At 37.5% G+C, this 8,516-nt stretch overlaps 1 pseudogene; it reads right to left on the bottom strand.

Annotated features, from left to right (window-relative positions):
- Positions 1-5,184: 5,184 nt before the first annotated feature.
- LOC101587127 lies at positions 5,185-5,849 on the bottom strand (annotated as a pseudogene).
- Between the last annotated feature and the right edge of the window lie 2,667 nt (positions 5,850-8,516).

Here is an 8,516-nt window from a genome sequence, read left to right on the forward strand (position 1 = left end):
ATATTTATAATTTACTGTTGTTTTTGGGTTTTGGGCTTGGTCTGTTCTTTTTCTAGAAGTTTAAAGTGCAGCATTAGGGAGTTTGTTGTTGTTCTGTCTTCCTAATGTGTGAGTTCATTGCTATAAATTTCCCTTTGAGAACTGCTTTCATTGCATCCCACACATTCTGGTAAGTTATATTTGAATTTTTGTTGACTTGTAGGTATTGTTTAGCTTATTGTTTAATTTCATCTGTAAGCCATTGGTTGCTGAGGAAAGTGTTTAATTTCCATGTGTTTATGGGTTTTTTGCAGTTTCTTTTGTTGTTCATTTCGTTTCATTGCACTGTGGTCAGATAATATGCATGAGATAATTTCTGCTTTTTTGCGTTTATGTAAGCATGATCTATGGACTAAAATGTAGTCTATTTTAGAGAATGTCCTGTGTGCAGGTGAAAAGAATGTGTGTTCAGCTGTTGTTGGGTGGAACACTCTGTAAATGTCTACTAAGTCTATTTGTTCAAAGGATTGGTTCAGTTCTGCTAACTCTTTGCTAATTTTTGCCTACTTGTCTTATCTTTTTGAGATAAGGGAATGTTAAGGTCTCTGCTAAGATTGTGTTATTGGTTATTAGATTTTTCACATCCCTTAAAAGTTGTTTTATATAGTTGGGTGCTCCCACACTTGGTGCATATATATTTATGACTGTTATCTCTTCCTCTTGAAGCTTTCCCCTAACCAGTATGTAGTGACCTTCTTTATTTCATTTGATAATTCTTGGTTTGAAGTTCATATTGTCTGTAAACAAAGTAGCTACCCCTGCCTTTTTCTGAGTTCCTGGAGCATGTAGTATTGTTTTCCATCATTTCACTCTCAGCCTATGAATTTATTTTTGGGGTAAATGTGTTTCTTGTATACAACATATTGTTCGATTTTGTTTCTTGATCCATTCTGTCAATCCATTTCTTTTAATTGCTGAATTGAATCCATTTATTTGATTGTTATAATTAACATGTATTGCCTTGTGTTTGTCATGTTATCTTCCTGCTGTTGTTTCCCTACTTTTCCTGTGTTTAATTGTTTTCCCTATTTGGAGGATTCTTTCTGCTGTTGTTCTTGGAGTTGTGGTCATTTTGATCCCTTTCTTGAATGTTGTTTAGTACTGTGTGTAGGGTTGGCTTGATTGTCATTCAATTCTTTAGCTGTTCTTTGTCGTGGAAGTATTTTACTTTTCCATGAAACTTGAAAGAGAGTTTTGAAGGGTATATCAGTTTGGGTTGGAATTTGTTTTCTTGTAGGACTTGAAATACTTCACTCCATGCTGTTCTTGATTTGATGGTTTGTGATGAGAAATCTGCTGTTACTCTGATGGACTTTCCTTTAAATGTGATTTGTTTCTTTTCTCTAGTGGCTTTTAGTGTGTTGTTCTTTTGCTGAATTTCTGGGATCTTGAGTATTATAAGTCTGGATGTAGATTTAATTGAGTTGATATCATTTAGAGTTCTATATGCCTTGGTTATCTGAATGTCAGATAACCCATTGTTTTCCCATATTTAGGAAGTTTTCTGCTATTACTTCTGCCCATATTCTTTTTATGCCATTTTTGTTGGCTCCTTCTTTCTCATTGATGCCTAGTTTATCTTTGCATTGTTTTTCAGTTGCTGAATTATTATTTCCTGGATCCTTGTTGATTTTAAGAGATCTTTCATTATCTATTTGCTAGCTGCAATGGTGTCTTCAAGGTCTGAAAGTCTTTCTCCAGTTTCTTTCTTTCTTTCTTTCTTTCTTTCTTTCTTTCTTTCTTTCTTTCTTTCTTTCTTGTATTTTAGGGAAGGGTATACAGGGTGTTCAGGGTCTTACTACTAGATCAGACTCAGTGATCTGCCTGTTTACAGCCTCCCAAGAGCTGGGATTACAGGCACCCACCACCATGCCTAGTCTTAATTGTTATTTCAGCGCACCCTCGAGGCAGGGCCGGCATGGCAGGCTTGGGTATCAACCCTCCAGCCCCTGAGCCTGGGTGCAGGCACTTTAATCCACTGAGCTATTTGGCTAGCCTTCTCTCCAGTTTCATTCAAACAGTTTAGCCAACTTGTGATGGAGTTTTAAATTTCTTGTATATCTCTTTGAATTTCCTTCATGCATTCTATTTCTTTCCTATATTGATCATTCAAGGTTTCCATCATTTTTTTATTCTCCTGTACTTTTTAAAAAAGGTATTTAGTATGGATCTACAGAGTCTCACTACAGATTGGACTCAGAGTGATCCTCCTCTTTTCAGCCGCCCAAGCGCTGGGATTATAGGCCTGTGCCACCACACCCATTCTTCTCTAGTAGGTAGCTGTATCACTGCTATCAAAACCTCTCTGTAAAGTCTGTTCTTTAGATATCTCTTCTGTGTCAGAAATTCTTGTTTCGTATGTGTCCCAAGTTTTTGCCTTCTCTATTGATTGAAAGCAAGTTATTGGTTTCCATTTTCCACTGTTCTCCATCCTTCAGGATAGGGCTTTTGTGAGGTTATTATCCAAGCATCTTCTTATATTATTACTCAAGAGAGAACATGTGGTTAAGGTAGATGTTGTCTTCTAGTTACAGTAGTACAAGCAAGTGAACTTTAGAGATTGACAAACTTTGTTAACTAACGGTTTTGTATTTTGGATCATAGGAGCAAATCCTGTTTCTGTATAACAATGCTAATCCTAAATTGGGACTTTGTATGTAAACTGGTGGCCCTGAGTTCTGGTCTGGCACCTCCCTCTCACATGTCTGGAGACTTCCAGGCAGACTAGTTCACTAAGTTACCTGCTGCCACCTCTGTGCTGTGAGGACCCTTCTGGTCGGTCTGGGTTTCAGTCTGAACCCCGCTGGGCTTAGCAGTAGGTTTCAGCTCACTGTGTCCAGCTGCAGACCTCTCCCCCTCCTCCAGGGTGCACATCTCTGAATTTATCCTGCTGGTTCTATTTGGCCCTTGCTGCCTCTACTGCTCTGTGCTGTTTCCATTATTTTTATGCAGAAATTAATTTTGATAAGTTCCGTTATTTGAATATTATAGGTGATACAGATGAATGTTCATTTTGTATCGGTGTATTCAAAGTGGTCAGGATAGATATATAGTTACATTCTCTTAATGAATACAGGGATTCGTTCTAATGGTGTTTGTAGATAGGATATCATGTCCACATCTTGTACAGCAATTAACCACTAGGAAGAATGTATGCAATGTGTTCATTATTGAAACTGTCCTACAAAAAAAATAAAACAGAAAAAAAAAGAAATTCATTTTGATATAGAAGTGTTTGGATTGCAAGCAAGTTTCTGGAATGAGTTAAGTTGACAAACCAAGGTTTTACTTTATTTGGCTTTAACCTCATGATTGTTTTATTCCTCCATCTAAAAATCTGCTAATATTTGTTATGTTTCTGACTTTTAAAGTAATTGTTATCAGTGCATGAAACAAACAAGAACTTTTCAGAATTCAAGCTGGCAATGGACACTTTAATTTTAGCATGGCAGACATGTTTGTTTTCCTCTGCAAGGCCACTTTTTTTGTATAACACTAGGAAGAGCAGTGCCAATACAATAAAAATAGTATCTCCTTGCCTTAGCCAATATGTTAATCCTGCTCACCTCCTTCATAACTCATAGTTGCTAAAACTATACATGCTAAAAGAGTGATATACGATGTATGTGTGCATGTGTGCATATGATTTGTATATGAAAATTCTGCGGCAGTGCTGAAAAGCAAGAAAGTATTCTGTATGTCTACCAGGTGTTTTTCACATTTGTTCTGGCTTGCTATTAGTGCTGGAGATAGAACCCAGTGCTTCTCATATTAAGCCTGCAGTATACATTTGAAGTATTCCCCCAGCCTCTGCATAATAATTGGTTCATTAAAACGTGGGTACCATTCCCCTCCTTGGTATCTTCCCAAAAGAATTAAAAACATCATAGCACAGTGACATATGCACAACTATGTTTATAGCAGCACAGTTAGTAATAGCCAGATCTTGTAGATAACCCAAGTGCCCATGAACTGGTGAATGGATAAAGAAGATACATTTTTTACACAATGAAGAATTACTCCACCATGAAGAAGAATTTACTCAAGACATTTTTAGGGAAATGGATGTAGCTTGAGATCATATTCTCTTTCCTTCAGGTTGAAGGTATTTATTTATAAATAACATCAGAAATGGAGAACATGTGAGCTGAATCTATCCTATAGGCCTGAATTTTGTTTTTCTTAGCATTACAATATTAAAAACCAAGACATTCTTGTAAGTCTACATTTTCAGTCTCTTTTAGCAGAGATGCACTCTCAAATGCAGACACCCCATCTCCATTTTTTTCTCCATATCTTTAGCACTGATTGTCACTCAGCTGCCTGCATTGTGGTCTCTGTGTTAGAAACTGTAGAGGGTACTACATCCATTATGGATGGGAAACTTGTGGGAGGGACTTCATATAGGAGTGTACAAGTCCTGTGGTAACACAGGTCTCAAGACCACAGCTGGAGAGGAATCAGATGAGCCTCACCTGGACCAGACATTCAGTCTCTCTTCTCTTTCTTCTCTGGTTCTCTGGTTTGTGGTGACTCTGGTTGTCTGCCCCTTGGGGTGCTGCTGCCTCCTTTTCTTGTCTTTGCTCTCTATTTCCTGAGTCTCACCATGTACGTCTTTATCATGCACACTCAAGACCTCTTCTTCCCAATGCTGCTGTCTTGTCTTGCTTCTCTTCACTGTGTGTTCTGCTTTCTGCCCTCCTGGTCTCACCATCTAAGTTGTCTCCTCCCCTTCATCCTCTTTTTTCAAGTCTCCCTCATGCTGCTGTCTCTTTGCTTCTGCTCTCCACCACCTTTTCCCAGACATGTCCCACAGCCTCCTTCCCTCTTCCCCCTTTACCGAAGACCTCTGTCTCCTCTTTGTGACATTTCTTCTTCTGGGATGGCTGATCAGATTGTGCTCTGCTCTTCAATTCCCCAAGCCCTGTATCCTGTTCCTCTTTCCTACCTGAAGTTCCCCCTTTCTCATCTGGAACCTGTTCTTTTTTATTTGTATTTATTTATTTTATTTTAATTTTTAAAAATGTATTCAATACAGGGTCTCATTACGTTTACTGTCTAAGCATGACCAGGTGTGAAGCCAGTGTGGCATGTTGTGCCTGGGTTGAGCCCTCGTCCCTGCACTTGCCTAAGTAGTCCATTGAGCTATCTCACAGGCCCAGGAAACTGTTCTTTGTGTTGCCTTTTCTTCTTGTTTTTCCTAATGCTCTGATTGGTGTGTTCTTGGTGCTTATCATGTAGGTGCTCTCAATTGTTTTCCATTGTTCCTCTTTCTCTTGCTTCCTTTTCTTTTTGGGAGGGTGGGGCTTGCTCTCATTCTGTGGTAGAGAGAACCCTGAGTCCTGGCCTTTGAGAGAAGCCAAGGAGTACTGCTCCTGGACTTGTAGCCAAGCAAAGTTGGCCTTGATCCCAAGATGGCAGCCTTATGTTTTGTTCTCCCCTCACAGGAGTAGAGGGGCATCCCATCAGTCAGAACCTTTGGAAGCATGGGCCCCTGCTTGTTGTTATCAGTGCATCTCTCCTAGTCCCTGTCTGGCTTCTCCTCATCTGGAGTCAATATGGCTGTCTTTGCACACTTCTGATGCAGCAAATTGGGCTTAGGATGATTTCACTGGACAGTCTCCTTAAGGAGGCTCCTGATCTGTACTCTATCCTGCCCAGTCTAGTTGAAGAGCTCATTCCTCCCAGTAGCTTGAAAACTCTTTGGAAGGACTGTGTCCCAGCCCACAAGTGTCTTGCTTCAGTATCACCTTGAGGGCCTGGGTAATGTCCTTCTCCTTCCAGCTGGATTTTGCCTTGGGCACATCCATGCTTGGGCACATTCATCCCTGGGCTCTTGGCATCTAGGGTAACAGTTATGGTGGGTGAAGAGGCTGTTTCTCAGGATCTCCCCAGGGAAGGAGGGAATGTCATCATCACTGTGGAGTCCTCTCTGTGGAAGCGTGTGCCCCACCTACCATGTACATCACCATCTTTGAGTCCATATTCTTAAGTGAAATAAATTGTGTAAATACCATACTGTTTCTCTAGTGTTAAAAACTGAATGTGTAAATCAGGACCAAAATGTATAATAGGTATTGTGAAATAGGAGGAAAATGTTCAAATGGGGAGAGGAACAAGAGAGAAGGGAGGGGGAAAGCAAAGAAGGGGAAAGTTAAAAAAGAGAAAAGAAGGGCAACATTTACAGAGCTTTGTGAATGGGGAGGGGAAGAGGGGTTCAAAGGTGGGTAGCGGGATGGGGAGAAACAAGTTATATCACGTACAAGTGCTAATTCTCTATGAAGAACATGATCATTTTGTGTATCTAAAATGTACCAATAAAAATGTAATTAAAAATAGACACAGAGCAAGATCAAAGAAGCCAACTCCAAAGATGAGAACTATTTTCAATCACAGATACTCAGAAGAAACTCAGTGTAGAGTGAAGCAGCATAAACCAGGAAGCTTCCAGGCCAATTATGAAGGTAATTAATGAAGTGATTCCTTGTAGAAAGACTTCATTTCTACCAAAGCAGTTTTTGGAAGGAGTTTTCTCTTATTCAAAATCTGGAAAACTTCTCCTTCATTAGTGAGCAGAACAGAAGGTTTCTAGATGACACATTTTGCTTAAAGATATATTGTGATGATGTGTCCTTAGGTGATTTGTTGTCTAAATATACCGAGGTCTATTTATACAAACTAAGAGAACTGCAGTGTCACTAGGTGATACCTTAAGGAATCATGCCATATAGGTAGTCTGTTATTGACTAAAATTGTGTGTTAATGTTAGTGGAGTTTAACAGTGGAGTCTAAAATTAAATCATGTCTTTTATCACTGTGCTTATTTTATAAAATAGGAAAAAAGTTAAATATGACACTCGGTTTTAAGCTCTATAACTCTATGAATAAAACTTAGCCCATTAGACTTATTTTTTCTTCAGTACTTGCATGTGGGAAATCATTCAAGACTGTACTTGTTTTTCACCACTAGCCATTAGAAAACTGTAAATTGAAATTACATTAAGGTACCATCTTACCACAGAAAGTATGACTTTCATCAAAAAGTCAAATAACAAATGGTGGTGAGGCAGGAAAAAAGGAGCTCTTATACGCGGTTGCAGGAAATGTAAGCTAGAGTAGCCACTGTGCAAATCAGTATGGCGACTCCTCAAAAAGACTAAACTAGCAATTCCATTAGACCCAGATACCCCGTCCTAAGTGTCATCCCTGAAGAGCTAAACTCATCACATTAGTAGGAATGCACACACATCCATTTTTATAACAGGATAATTTAGATTTGGAAATAGCTTGTGTATCTATCAACATATGATTAAGACAAATGTGGTATTTGTACACAATGTAGTACTATTCTGACAAAAAGAAGGATAATCTCGAGCCAATTTTAGGTAAATAGGTGTAATTGTGGGACATCATGTTAAGTGAAGTAAATCTGACATGCCAGATTAAATATTACATGGTTTAAAGGTGGGGATTAAATATTCCCCACCTTTCATATTTCATTGTCTTAAAAATCTTTTGCTATATGTGCTAATTTATTTCACTTATACTATTGGTTTCTTTTGAGTTTATTAAAAAGAAAGTTGCACTAATATCTGTTCCCTCTTTGTAAGAGAGAATCTCTTTTTGTCTATGTCTTGTACTCTGAGTAACTACTTTGAAAATAATGATACATGGCATATTAACTATTGTCGTTCCCTTATTATTTTGTTAGGAAATTTTATTTTTCCACAAAATAAAAATATATTAAAATAAAGTATTGAAAATCATAATTGTGGATTATTAAAATTCCAAATGTTGAAATCTTTAAAGACCCTGTGTACTGCTTTACGCTTGCATTATTCTCCATACTGAAGTTATAGCTTGTGTAAAGAATTTTGGAGAATTTTAATTCATTTTGTCTATGTTTTGCAAATTTAGCTGCACAGAATTGTGTTATCACAATGTTGACTTTGTGTGTGTTTAGTGTGTACATTAAAACTTCCTCAGTAAGTGAAAAGAAAAATAGGATAATCATTATTTTAAATTTTTCAATTTGTATGTGAAATTAAGTCACTTGAATAACACACACATGCAAATTCCTTTAATACCCTAGAGCCTAGACTAATAATGTCATGTTAGTATAGATAGTTAAATAATGTTATAAAAAAATCTTAGCTATAACACTAATATTTTATGTGATCAATAGTTTTTGTTCTCACATTAAATTAAATGAGCAAATATATAGATTTTATAACAAAACATGTTATCCATTGATAAGATAGATAAACTTTCATGCATTAAAAAACAATACAATGAAAATTTAAAACAGCATTAAATGTACAATGAAAAGGAAGGTAAGTTAGGTGAAATATACACAAGGCCATCAGTATCTGAGTAAGAGTTAGCAAACTTATGTAAACAAATATATATGTAAATAATAAACATTCTTTCAAATACCTCTGAAACATGTATAGTTCAATGTATATTACACCTTAAAG

This window comes from Octodon degus, unplaced genomic scaffold (assembly GCF_000260255.1).
Source record: "Octodon degus isolate 3935 unplaced genomic scaffold, OctDeg1.0 scaffold00019, whole genome shotgun sequence".
Classification (NCBI taxonomy): domain Eukaryota; kingdom Metazoa; phylum Chordata; class Mammalia; order Rodentia; family Octodontidae; genus Octodon; species Octodon degus.